We start from the raw sequence: 14,968 nt of genomic DNA, 5'->3' as shown, positions 1-14,968 counted from the left end.
TTTTCATAACCTATCATACTTTCATAAATCAGAGTCAACTGTGTGTAGGCTGTTTTTGACCTCAGTCACCAACGGGTACATTTGTAATATATATCTATAATATAAAGTTGTATGTATGTGTGTGTGTGTTTGTGTGTGACTGGTCACGAATAGGTTCCTATATGGTGGACTATTATAAAAAAAACTGATTACATACAATGATAGAAGATGTATCGAGGCACAGGAATGGGTGTGTTTGATCTGGCAGAAGAGTATTTCATTAACATTGTGGGGGCTGCGTTCGTGCCTGGTCCATAAAGTATAGAAATAAAAAATTTAAAAATTTTAAAAAAATGTTAACAAGTGTTTTTGATATAGATGTACATAAGAATACTTTGATAAATATTTTTAACTTAAATAGGGATAGTATAATAAAATTGTGGGGTCTGCGTTTGCGCCTGGCCTCCATAGAATGGAAAAAGGCACAAACTTGATTAAAGACTTTTCATATCTATCTGCGTAAGTATACTTTGATAATTATGTTTAAGTTTGAAGAAATATGGTATAATATATATATATATATATATATATATATGTGTGTGTGTGTGTGTGTGTGTGTGCGTGTGTGTGTACATACATATATATGTGTGGTAGTTTATGTATATGAATGTTTATTTCTTCATTTATTTATTTATTTCTTTTTATTTTCTTTATTTGTTTATGTTCTATTGTTTTCGCTAGTTTTCAAATTATGTTGTATCTCTCTCTCTCCTCTCTCTCTATCTCTCTCTCTCTCTATATATATATATATATATATATATATGTATGTATGTATATATATATGTATATAACTACTACGTTTAGTCACATTAATTAATATACGAAAGTATAAATTTATGCGTAAACTTTAAGTATTTACTTCAGCAGTGGTCAATACGTATGTAGAGCTAGGTAGTAAGTTTTAAAATATATATGTCGATTAAGCTACACAGAATATTCCGCGTTTCATCCACGCTAGGATTCCTATATATATATATATATATATATATATATATATATATATATATATATATATATATATATATATATATATATAACTATTTCATTTATTCACATAAATTTACTATACGGAAGTATAGATTTATGCGTAAAATTAAGTATTTACTTCAAAAGTGCTCAATACGTAGGTAGAGCTAGTTAGTAATTTATAAAATATATATGGCGATTAAGCTACACTGAATATTCTGCGTTTCATCAGGCGCATAAGCCTGACGAATCCTATAGTTGGATGAAACGCAGAATATTCAGTGTAGCTTAATCGCCATATATATTTTATATATATATATATATATATATATATATATATATATATATATATATATATATATATATATATATATATATATATATATATACTCGGGGTTTTTATATTCAAAAGTAATGAACTAGTGAATTCAACGAGGTTGTTAGATAGTGCTCAATAAAAAGAGCTGATAATACTTGTTTATTGTTATATAAACATGCTCACATCCCGCTGCTACAAACAGCCACTTGTTTCAATCAAACAACAGATATCATCAGGCAGCGACTTGACTATTCAAATGTTCAATGAATAATTCATAATTATTATCAAATATTCAATGAATAATTCATAATTATTCATTGAACATTTGAATAGTCAAGTCGCTGCCTGATGATATCTGTTGTTTGAGTGAAACAAGTGGCTGTTTGTAGCAGCGGGATGTGAGCATGTTTATATAACAATAAACAAATACATATATATACACACACATATATATATATATATATATATATATATATATATATATATATATATATATATATATATATATATATATATATTAGGTCCATTTTCTATTATTTCAACCTCGGGGATTCCTGCTTAAATTATTACAAGTTGTTTCAATCGACAGGACAAAAACATTATCCTGACGATCTGATCAGGCAATTTAAGCCAAAATAAATAAGAAGAAAAAGATTATTTTTAATTACATATGAGCATCAGCCAAACAGAGAGTTGAAGTGCTGGATATATAGGGGGGGGGAAGAAGTGAGAGGAAAGAAAGGGGAAAGGTAGAGAAATAGGGATAGGGTGAGAAATATAGAATATATTTATAGTTTGAATTAAAATTAAAAATTAAGAATAGAAGGAAAGAAATTTAAATGAATTAAAAAGAAGAGAGGGGATTGTTTGTTAACGTATTGAGCACTTTTCCCCTGTATTAACAAATATACCTCCTAATATATATATATATATATATATATATATATATATATATATATATATATGCATGCATGTACGTGTGTATGTAAATACTTTTCTTACTCTTTCTCTTATATATATATATATATATATGTATATATATATATATATGGGGGGGTGCGCGCGCGTGGGTGAGTGGGTGCGTGTTTGTCATTGTGTTTATAAACAGTACATTTCTCTGTATTTCGGTTATTTTCTAATTTGTATTCACAATATCCTAAGACTTTCATGTGAACGTTTGAGCTTAAAGAGAGTGGCCAATTAGTTTATTTAAAACATTTTGCATTTTGCTAATATTATAAAAGGCGAGGGAGACATAGTCTTAGTTGAACATCTATCAAGTAGTTGAGTAGTAGTTTGTTATCTACGACTTTTGATAAATCGATCCTGAAAAGTTGAGTGCACTCTATCTCAGTTATCATCATATGTATCTGTGATGATTTCGTCCACATCTTTCAAAACCAAACTTATCGCAAAGAAGTGAGTAACCTACATCCTTGATTTCCTCCTAATCCTGAAAACACTCTGATCGATGTGTTTCATGTTTTCGGACTAATCAAAAGACAGCATTTCGAATCATAATGCTCCAAAAGTTTTAAACAGAACTAACCCTAAATCGTGCAAAGATTTTCAAACGCGAATACCTAAAGAGGAAAATCCTTCCAAATGCATGGGAAAATTTCGTTAGTATTTCCAGTATTTAAAAAGACTGGTGATAACTATTCATCACTCAACACAGGGAAGTCAGTCTTCTTTGCGTCAGGAGTAAGTTGTTTGAATTCCTAATAAATATAGATTGTCTATCACCATAGTGATAAGCAATATGGTTGTCGTCCTGCAACTTTTTGCAGCTGATATGCTGATTGTCATATACAACACCATCAGTAAATCCATTGAATGGGGGGGCTGTTTTAGGAGTAATAGGTGTTCATATATCAACGCCATGTGACAAGGTTTGGCATAAATATCTACATGACAAAATATTCAGCTACGAAATCATTGGAAATGACCCCTTAACTATCAAATCCTTTTTTTCTCTGATGAACTTGTTAAATGAAATATCGAAGCGCAGAAGACCGAAGTTCATAGTAACAACGCTGGCATGCTTCACTGATACATTTAGGGTCTAAGTCTCTTCTTGATCTTCACATTCCAAGTTCCTTTCTCGGCATTTAAGCAGAAGAACCTGTTATGTCAACACATCAAAGGCCGGGACTTGGCAAGGTCTTTCTGATTCTCTCTCTTTCAAACTTGAGGGCATGGTGCAATAAGAAAATGTTTGGCCTGGATTCCCACTTGGACACAATTGAAATAGATGCTCCTAATCTAGAACGTGCTTCTTGTTTAAACACGCTTCTGTAATTGAACTTTAATCTTCACCTAAAATAGAAAATATAGATACAGTTCGTTATCATCGCTCTAAAAGGTATGCCACTACTGGCACAACCCTCTACCTGTGTTACAACTAATACGTTCTAAGATGGAGAACTTTGATCACATCAGATTATGAGCTGCTCACAGCAACATTTAGTCCCTAGTGTAAAATGAACCTACTCAAAATCTAGTTAACGATGTACTATTCCTTGCTTACTCCCTCTTTTCTTCCAGAAAAAAGACACAGCGAGTTGATCTCCGTCATATCGTTTATGATCAGCAAGATGATTGTATGATGTTAAATCTATAGTCTCCGTCAAAAACATTTGCTAGAGACACTCGTTAATTTACCATCACTATGAACAATTTCTCCTACTCACTATATTTAATTAAAAACCAAGAATAAAAATCCTATGAACAATGTTCCAGTCCTTCAGTGGCATTTTCAGTAGTATACATATCTAGCTATCTTTCTTTCTCCCTTTCTATCTACATATGTGTGTATGTGTGTATGCGTATATATTTTTTTCGCTTTTTAAAAAGTAGTTTAACTGATAACAGTCTCATACATACGTGCGACTTAGTTTCGGTGTATATAAAGTTGGAAAATTATAGACAGACAGGCACACATATAATTTTATACATATTTATATGTGTGTGTGTTGTGTGTGTATGTGTGTGTGTTTGTGTGTGCGCGTGCGTGTATATAAATATATATCTTATATATATTATATATATTATATATCTCATATATATATATATTTAATATATATATATATATATATATATATATATATATATATATATATATATATATATATATATATATATATATATATATATATATATATATATGCTAGCAAGGAGATACAAGGTTCCCCGGGATTGAATGATGATCAATGAATATTTCACAAACTCCTATATTTTTATTGTCATTGAAATCCGTGAAATGTCCGGATGTCTGGAGAGGAAGCTTCACATGCCACCATGCAGTAATTTAGTTAAAAATATGTGTTATTCTACACTGCACTCTAGAGAACCTACGGTTTCTTTTATAAAATGATTTTATATAAAGTTCTTTCCAGTAACCAAAAAAAAAACATTAAGAAATTTACGTGCCGGGTTTTAACCTATAGACCAAAATATAGAAGATTTCGTATTAAACTAAATGAAATAAAAGAAGAGATAATTAAAGGAATCGTTTTGGCATCGGAAAATAAGTGCTGGTCCGATACCGATTATGATGCCGCAAAAAGTACCGACTCTTTCTATCCCAATTCCGATTGATTGTCACAACACTAATATGTATGAATATATATATATATATATATATATATATATATATACATATATACATACATATATATACATATATATCGATATATATATGCATAAAACAATGCATGTATATACATACATATACATATCTATATATACATATGCATATAATACTTGTCAGACGAGTACCACTCCCTCAGACACTTAAAGTCCATGATCCCAAAAATGACTTTTAAGTCCTACCGGTGAATTCACACGCTCAAGCAGGCATGACACAGAAGACCCTCATTGAGATCAATTATAACATGCTTCCAGCATTTAAAGCCTCCACGCGTCAAAACTTTTCCATCGCCACAGGACTATTTTTATAGACAAATGCGTGAGGGGGTATCTATACACAGATGATGTTACAGATTCTTAGCTTTGTACGACAGGTAAGTCTCTCTCTCGGTTCAAAATGCTGAGATCCAGCAACATGCAAGAGCAAGACAGCCAGCAACAAGCGAAACTGAAGACCAGCTTAATGCGGGTACTGGTCTTCCGCTTTATGTTTTTTTTTAGAACAGAGATTCGTTCCATCTAGAAAGGTTGCCTTCACCATGGCTTACGGGAACCCTCTCCATTCCAACATATGCATACATACACACAAACACACACGGTGCTTGTTGGCCGTTGACCGCGAAAAAGGGTTCATTCGCCTTTTGGAAGGTCTTGTTTTTAATCCTTCAGGGAGACTAGCCACCCTCATCACCAAACAAGTCTGGCGGGGGAATCAGTTTAGTCTCCGGTGACCCGACCATGAGGAAGATAGTACTGGGTTACATGGTGCAAGTAGCATATGACATGCCCTGACATACATATACACACATATATATAGATATAGATATATGCATATATATATATATATATATATATATATATGTGCACAAATATATATATCTATATATATATATGTATATACATATATATGCATACAAACATATATATATATATGTGTATGCATATATATATATATATATATATGTATATACATATATATGCATACACACACACACACACACACACACACACACACACACACATATATATATATATATATATATATATATATATATATATATATATATATAGCTCCGACAGTACTGTATGAGGATGACTATAATGTTCCCTATCTTGGGTCGAGCATATTGGGAAATGATATACAAATTACAAATAGAATATTAAGCGAAGCTCTTTGTGTAAACAAATTAAGTTTACGGATTTGGACGATGTCAAATATTTTAAATTCATTAGCTGAATAGCGCAACGGTTAGAAGCTTTAACTGTCGTTTGGGCACTTGAGATTCGATGCTGGCTTACTGTACTGTATGTGGATGCGTTATATATACATATATATGTATACATACGTATACATATGTATGTATACATATATATACATATGTGTGTGTGTGTGTGTGTTTGTGTGTGTGGTTTGATTATAACAACCTCAGGTTTATTAACTTAATTCATTACAAATTGTTTCAATTGAAAGGCTAAAAAGTTATTCGTCCATGTCATTAGATGATTCAAGTTAAAATAAAGTATAAAATATATATAATTTTTATTTGAACTTGAAATAGCTAACGATACGGACGAATATGTTTATCCTGTCTATTTAAACAATTTGTAATGAATGAAGTTAATACACTCGAGGTTAGAATAATTAAAAAACATATATGGGTCTACTAAGGTATTGAACACTTTTATCCTTGTTTTTTACATATACACCTCTTAATATATATATATATATATATATATATATATATGTATATATATATGTATATATATTATACACACACACACAAATATATATGTGTATATATATATGTATATATATATATATAGAGAGAGAGAGAGAGAGAGAAATAAAAAGGAACAAACCGTATTATGTGTTCATCAACGTTTCGTCTTTATTTGGAGACTTCCTCTGGATATATATATATATATATATATATATATATATATATATATATATATATATATATATATATATATATATATGTATACTAGCATTTCACCCCGGCGTTCCCCGGGTGTTTAGAGGTGTATGTTTAGTAAAAAAAAAAAAAGTGGTCATTTTTTCACGTTGATCTCTATTATCACTCCTTAACATTTATTGTTTTGGGTTCAAATCAAGTTAATATGTTAGTTGCATGTCCAAGGAGCCCATATCTAAAATTTCAAGTGTTTAGATACAAAATTATCGGAGGAGTTTGATAGACTTTTCACTGGTCAAATCGTTGAACTCTGACCCCGTTCAGAGCCAATTTACTGCCCGACAACGGATTACAAAGATTTTTCCCAATTCTTAGTACCCTGTATATCAAATTTCGAGTTTGTAGACTGAAAATTGACAGAGTTAGTGCGTAGCAAAATGTATACACACACACACACACACATACACACACGCACGTTCACTTTTATATATATATATATATATATATATATATATATATATATATATATATATAATAGATATAGCGATGGATATAGTAATATGGTAATGTATCTATAGCTTAATAAAGCAATATTCCATTCTAAATTGCCCAACCAGAAACCATTCAGAGCGTAAGAATCAATGCAATACGTTACAATATATTCTTAAACTGTTTTGATTTTTAATTTCTCTATGGTTTTTAAAGAAGTGATGACGAAATTTAGAGATATATGACGCTTTTATGTATGCCTGCGCATCTGTGATTTCATATCAAAAAATTAAATTATTTATTCCCCTGACACACATTCATAGGTCTGAAAAACACAATGAACGTTATTGAGAGAATAATATTATTTTTTTTTTATCTCAAAAGACGTTATATTGGTTTCAGGGCAACCTAACTCTTTCTGTCATGTCATGCACACACAAAAAAATACTTCCACCGGTCCATTGGGTGTCAATTGGTACAAAATGCTTCGCTTAAATTGCACCACCAAAGTTCAAGTATGCTAGATATCTGGGTTCTAGTTTATTTTTAAATATTTTTATCTACTTTATTAAATACAAAACATTTGAGGTTTGCTTTATAGAAGAAATTTCTAGATTTTTTTATATATATCGCGTGATCTGGGAATAAAGTTACAAAATATTAATTTTTGTTTTCGTTCGTGAAATAATAGTTTATATATATATATATATATATATATATATATATATATATATATATATATATATATATATATTTATTTATTTATTATCGGTGATAATTAAATCTTGTACGCATTCCCAAAACTGTTTCTATCGTTTTTTAATTGCTAAATCTTCAAGGGCTCGAAAGTTGAAATAAATGATTGGACTCAATAGACCAAAAAATAACTTTTTTTATCTAATCAGTGAATCAAAATGTTTTTGAAATACACAAATGAAAACCACCCATAAATACACACACACATACACACACATACACACACACACGTACGTAAATATACACATAGACACACCTATACCTATTAAGGTATGCCTGTATATAAGTTTATTGTTTCATGGTTTAAAACATTATTTAACTTCTAAGAGATTGTTCTGCGCATATAAAATCGCGGATTTTGATTCCATATTATTACAATACAGGTATATGTTTACTGACTCTTTCGTTAGTTATATATCCATATATATATATATATATATATATATATATATATATATATATATATATATATATCCATATATATATATATATATATATATATATATATATATATATATATAAGAGCAAACAGTTAATAAAACATGTCAAAAACACTTTGAAAAAGAGTTAAAAACATATTTAATCTGAAAAAGAAAACACTTGATTAGAGGATAGTCCTAAATCCGCGGAGTTTCGAGGAAATACTTTCCTTCTCATCAGAGGGTACGAATTACCAAAATGCGGGGTCTGATTTCGCATACAAAAGTATTTGATGAAACTGCAAATAAATCAAAGATCTTACTTGATAACAAAAAGTGAAGCAGAGGGAATATGGTGAAGAAAAGAGTGATTACAAATTTGTAGATATATTCTTGTTGTGTAGGAATAGGGATATTTTTGGCAGACAGAGGAATGTGTTCCTTTTAAAACATATCTAGAGAGAATAAATGCTCAACAAAGCGGGAGCTTACAATGAAATAAAAATTACAATTAAATTTACCAAAATGATCCAAGATGGTAAAACTAAAGTATATTATGAATATTAAAGAATTAATATTTATAAAGTAATCTCAACCAGATGTAAAAGCTCGATCAAAGGAAATAGGAGAAAGAGCTTATGATCAGAGCAAATATTTAATAAAACATGTTAAAAACACTTTGAAAAAGATTTAAAAACATATTTAATCTGAAAGGGAAACACTTGATATGTTGATAGTCCTTAATCCGCGAAGTTTCGAAGAAATACTTTCCTTCTCATCAGAGGGTAGGAATTAGCAAAATGCGAGATCAGATTTTGCATATAAAAGTATTTGATTTTCATACAAAAGTATTAGATCAAACTGCAAGTAAATCAAAGATCTTACTTGATAACAAAACCAAACATTCTTGATATATAGGATTACTCATCTTTCCCCTAGATCATTACTCCTCCGATCAGGCAAAAATTGAACTGATTCTGAGCATGTACTGCCCAGGTTGTATGAAACCCATTTACTATGACTCGTATTCACTATTCAAATAACATTTTCAATATATGTGCTGAAGAGCTAAATACTTGTTTACTCATTGCTGAACATTTTGCTAATTGCATTTCATTTATTCTAATGATATGAGCCATTATTAAAACTCCATGGATTAAGGAAATAAAAATAATTTTTCTCTATATATTTCTTGTTTCAAACAATACATTCTTAACTAAAATATATGTGTACATATTTTGATTTACAGAAGTAATTAAACTTATATAAATATATATATATATATATATATATATATATATATATGTGTGTGTGTGTGGGTGTGGGTGGGTGGGTGCGCGCGTGTGTGCTTAATATATGTTAATATCTAATGTATAAACCACTATCTTTTTTCAAGAGTGCTATTTATATATTAAGAGAATATATCTAAAATTATTAAAAAATCGGAAATACGTTTACGCGTATGAACATACATTTCAATGCCGTTAAACGTCTCATTAAGGGGTAAATAATCCACACACACACACACACACACACACACACACACACACACACATATATATATATATATATATATATATATATATATATATATATATATATATATATATATAGTGGAGAGTTATAAAAATATACATGGCAATTAAACTATACAGAATATTCCGCGTTTTATTCTCGTGAGAATTGGCCGGGCGTCGTTAGCCTTTGGAATTCTCACGAGAATGAAACGCGGAATATTCTGTGTAGCTTAATTGGCATATATATTTTTAAAAACTTACTACCTACCTATACCTATGTATTGAGCACTCTTGAAGTAAATACTAAATATTTACTCATAAAATTGTATTTTCATATATTAATTTATTTGATTAAATGAAGTTGTCATATATATATATATATATATATATATATATATATATATATATATATATATATATATATATATATATATATATATATATTACTAGCGAGGGAGAGGGAACCTTGCTTTGCCTGGGTGTACAATATGCTTTAATATGTTTTTTTTATTTTGTCCAGATTTCGTGTATATTTTTATAGAATCGTGACGTAAAAAGAAAAAATTGGGTAAAATCAGTGAGAACTAAAACTCTAGCATTGAAAATGGTAACGTTACGAGTGTACCAATATGACCCGCATATATACCGAATAAACACTAAAAATTAACAATAAACTATGATGAATATACAAACGTTTAACGATTTATTTTAAATTTTGACCCATTTTTACACCATAAACACAATTTAACCGGCTAAAGACCTATAAAACGACGACCCGAAACACATCCAATCATTTGAGATCCATAGCGCTGCTTTGCAACTTATGGTTTTGAAGGACATAAAGTTGTAAAATATGGAGACAGACAAGCCGACAGACATACATACAGACAGACTGACATATAATCCTTAATACAGGAAGTATACTAGCAGGCCGACCGACATTGGCAGGCCGTAAAATACGTTTAAATATGATAGTTTTTCAATGAAGATTTCGTATTTATTATGATTTTATATTGCACCTAATATATAGTAATGATTTAAAAAGTTAAAAAAATGACCTGTGTGCCACATCTTAGAATCGAAACCAAAACTTTTAGCCTACGATTTACTTTTTTTTCCACGTTAATGCCTAAACTATGAAGACATGTTTGCTGCAAGTCTAAAAATGAAAACATGGGCAATAGCTATTACGGCTGTGTATTCCTAATGCCGTCGCTAAAATCATTAAATCTATTATTTTTTTCAAATTTAAGAAAAAACATGTCTGTCTGTTTACGGTTTATATCGGCTATTTTGTTTTATAATTAAAAAAATGAGTCATGTAGAGGGGAAACTGCCCCCTTTCTCATGTAAGTAAGAAGATATACCCGTTAAGTTAAAATCGAACCCTGAAGGCAAGTGTTAACGATAATAGATAATGTAATGTTAGAAATTAAGTCCATTGTTAATTCTATTAATGTAATGTAATTAATGTAATATTGTTTATGTTGGAAAAATGTCGATTCTTTTAGAATATTGATACTGAATATATCAGTTAAATGAAGGTACAATTTGAATTAAAATATATTGTTTAAAATAGGTTAGGATTAGATTGAAGATTCTTTGTTTGTCAAAAGTGTGTTTGGACAATCATTTGTAAATTCACGTGAGAATTAGTCACGTTGGTAAACACACTTCTGACGTCATAAACAAAGATTTTTCAATATAGGAATCTGAGGGTTCAGAGTTAGTTAGTGAATGAGAATCAGATACTCAGCGCAGATCACTCACAGTGATAGTCAGTTGGAGAGGGGGGCCCCTTAGAAGCGAAGGGAGGAAAATAGGCAATGTAAATCAAAGTTTGAATTCCTGGCCTCACCGATCGGTCGATTGAATAATAAAGAAACCAATTATGTTTGTAACTGTTGTCTCGTGTTGTCATTCCTTACAACAGAAAAAGATAATTGTGTTTATCATCATCTTGTAAGAACTCTTGCATTACCCTTTCCAAGTAATATGTGTCCTCCTCTTAATCATAAATAATGTATCTTCCCCCTATATGTGTTGCATCATATATCCCAGTCTGATTTAAATGTCTCCCTCATTATATATCATCATCTATTCTGATTCCCCATTATATGTGTCTCTTTCAATATTAACTCCCGTCATCTTTAAATATGAGCCCCTGCCCCACAATAATATTTACTGTTTAAAAGATGTGCAATTGACATCTGTTTCTGCATATTTTATATTAAAAACATTCTAAAAAAAAAAAAAAAGACTGAACAAAATTATATGTTGTGTGTTACATGTTCATCGAAAAAAAATCTAAATTCTTTTTGGATCAATTGTTTTTAGCTTCAAAAGGTTAAAAAAGGAATTTGCCAAAAATAATTTAAATTCGTTGTTATTTGTTTTTTTGTTTATGTTTTTTTATGTATTCTTGTCCATCTTATTTATAATGTGTTTTAAGAATGTTTAACTCCCCGGATTATATTAGTTATGTTTATTGCTAATATTTTACTGAGAATCTATGCTGGTGAACAACTTGGCCTTCTGGACAAAATCAAAGTGTGGTATCTGTTTTCAGATGCTGCACTTCAATTTCTTTTTCTCTGTTAGTGGAGGAGACATCCTTCACGACTGAGACAATTTTTATCTTTATTCCTTTTCTCCACGTCAAAAAACGACCCTGGTCTCTAACTCTGTCCCGTGCGGGGGGGGGCATCGTAAATAGGAGCCATAAAGAAGCACCGTCTTACAACGGCTCCTATGCCGTGTTTATTGGTATGTTCCAAGAGGGCAGATTTTAAATAACTTTTAGCCGATTAAGTTCATCCCAGGTCTTGACTAATTTGACGTTGACGTCTTCTTCGGTGGATGTGATATGGATGTTAAAATATTTAAAGTAAATGAGATGGAACCTTCACTAGATAACTCCGGACAGTGTTGAGCTTATTATGGTAAACACACTCAATAATTAGGTGTTTGTGTGGTCGGTTGTCCTGGATCACTTCAGTAATAAGAGAGAAAAAAACGATATGCCGGACATTACTAGAGAAGAAACCTTGCGATCGTGTTACATGAGATGGGCTGTCCCCTTTTCATGTAAGTATAAAAATGGAGAATTTAGTTTAAAATGAAAATGAAATAGCATAGGCGAAATTCGAACCTCGTAATGTAGGTTTAGAAATAGATTACGTGTGAGAATTTAAAAATGTAAAACAAACATTTGTTTAGAATATAGATAAATATTTCAAGGAAAGAATGTGAACTCTCAAGTTTGTTATGAAATTTTAAATTGAAAGAATGCAGCTTATAAGATAATGTTTTTAACATATTGGAGAAATAGGTTACTGAGAAATAGGAAAAGTTTTGAACACGTATGTCCAGGACACGTGAAAGAAGGCACATGTTTTAACATGTGTATGACGTCACGGAAAATAGAAAGTTCTAGGAATAGAGAAAAAACTTGGGAGTTAGTCAGTCAGTGAAGAAACTCGGAGAGAGACAGTCAGGCGTCTAGGAAGCGAGACGCCACGTTGAAACTAAAATGTGAGACTTTGAATTCTTGGTGATGGAAACACGGCCGTGTGACGAAATAAACCATCAAGTGTTTTTTTGTAAAGCTCGTCTTGTCTTATGATTCTTACAAAAAGGTAAAGTCCAATTGTATTATATATTTGTGTTATAAAATGTCTTTTCATACACGTCTCAACATCATCATGTCTACACAATGTCCGAACTGTCTGAACACTATGTCATCACTCAAAGAGTTTCTCCTTCTTCTTCAACACATCTAAAGAATGAACATTTTAATATATAAGAATCTCTCCTAACATGAACAATCTCTCTAAGTCTCTTACAACAACACCTCTCTCTATCTATCTCTCTATCTCTCTCTCTCTGAGTACATCAACATCCCTCTTAATAAATCTCTCTCACTAAGAAAAAGCATCACTTATAATAAGACTCTTTCTAAGCATCTCTCTCAAGACAAACTCTCTAATAAATCCTTCTCTCAAGACTCCCCTCTTTTAATGAGACCCCCTATATAACAATCGTCAGCGATGTGGTACTGTAGGATCCTGAACACAAACTCGCTACAGGAAGGAGTACACAACATTATTGATAGGAGATAATGGCCTACAGATTGAAGATCTTCCTAAGGTCATGGATTATAGAAACCTCTGGAACGAAAAACTGAATTTCGTCCAACCAACTTGCCCGATACAATTATGATTGCTGTTGTTGTTGTTGTTGTTATTATTATTATTATTATTATTATTATTATTATTATTATTATCTGTATTTGTATTTTATCATCAACAACGTACAATCATTTTATGTGAATTCCAAAAACACGTCCCCCTTTTTAATTTTGAATTTTTTTTTTTTCTTTTTGGACTCGAGCGTTGTAAATCCTACAGATTTTAACTTTGGTTGGCTGTTTGAACTCTTAATCAAGTTTTTTTTTTTCAATGAATGTCAATCTGCGTCACACTTACATAGCCGTCACTTTTTACTTTTTATAACCAATTTTAACTGGCCGTATTTTTTTTTCTTTCCACTCATTCCAAACGTTTCACTGGCTAATGAAAAACGCATTCTTTGAAGCTCCGCGAACTAAAATCTTCTAAATGTTTCTTTCTGATTTCCTGTCGAATCATGTAAAGTATGATTTACAGTTTTTAATGTTGTCAATATACATATATGTGTATATAGAAACATATTAAATGAAAAATGAAGAATAAAATGTATATGATTTTATCATATTATCAAAATAAGAGTTTAAGACAAAATTTTAGGAAACAAACCTCTTTAGACGATGGCATTTCATCAGAAAAAGGACAGATCTTAATAATAAAACATGCAAATATAGAAGTAAACTGGCTTAATGGCATTCAGATATGAAGC

The 14,968-nt window shown here is 30.7% G+C and overlaps 1 long non-coding RNA gene across 1 annotated transcript in view; it reads right to left on the bottom strand.

The window, feature by feature from the left end:
• LOC145256104 (uncharacterized) overlaps window positions 1-14,968 on the bottom strand; it is a 241,024-nt gene that overhangs the window by 195,013 nt on the left and 31,043 nt on the right. The window lies entirely within an intron of this gene.

The sequence above is a fragment of the Euprymna scolopes genome, chromosome 32 (genome assembly GCF_053919585.1).
Source record: "Euprymna scolopes isolate OS-2025 chromosome 32, ASM5391958v1, whole genome shotgun sequence".
Classification (NCBI taxonomy): Eukaryota; Metazoa; Mollusca; class Cephalopoda; order Sepiida; family Sepiolidae; genus Euprymna; species Euprymna scolopes.
The sequence above is the reverse complement of the archived record's forward strand: the minus strand, read 5'-3'. Positions and strand labels throughout refer to the sequence as shown.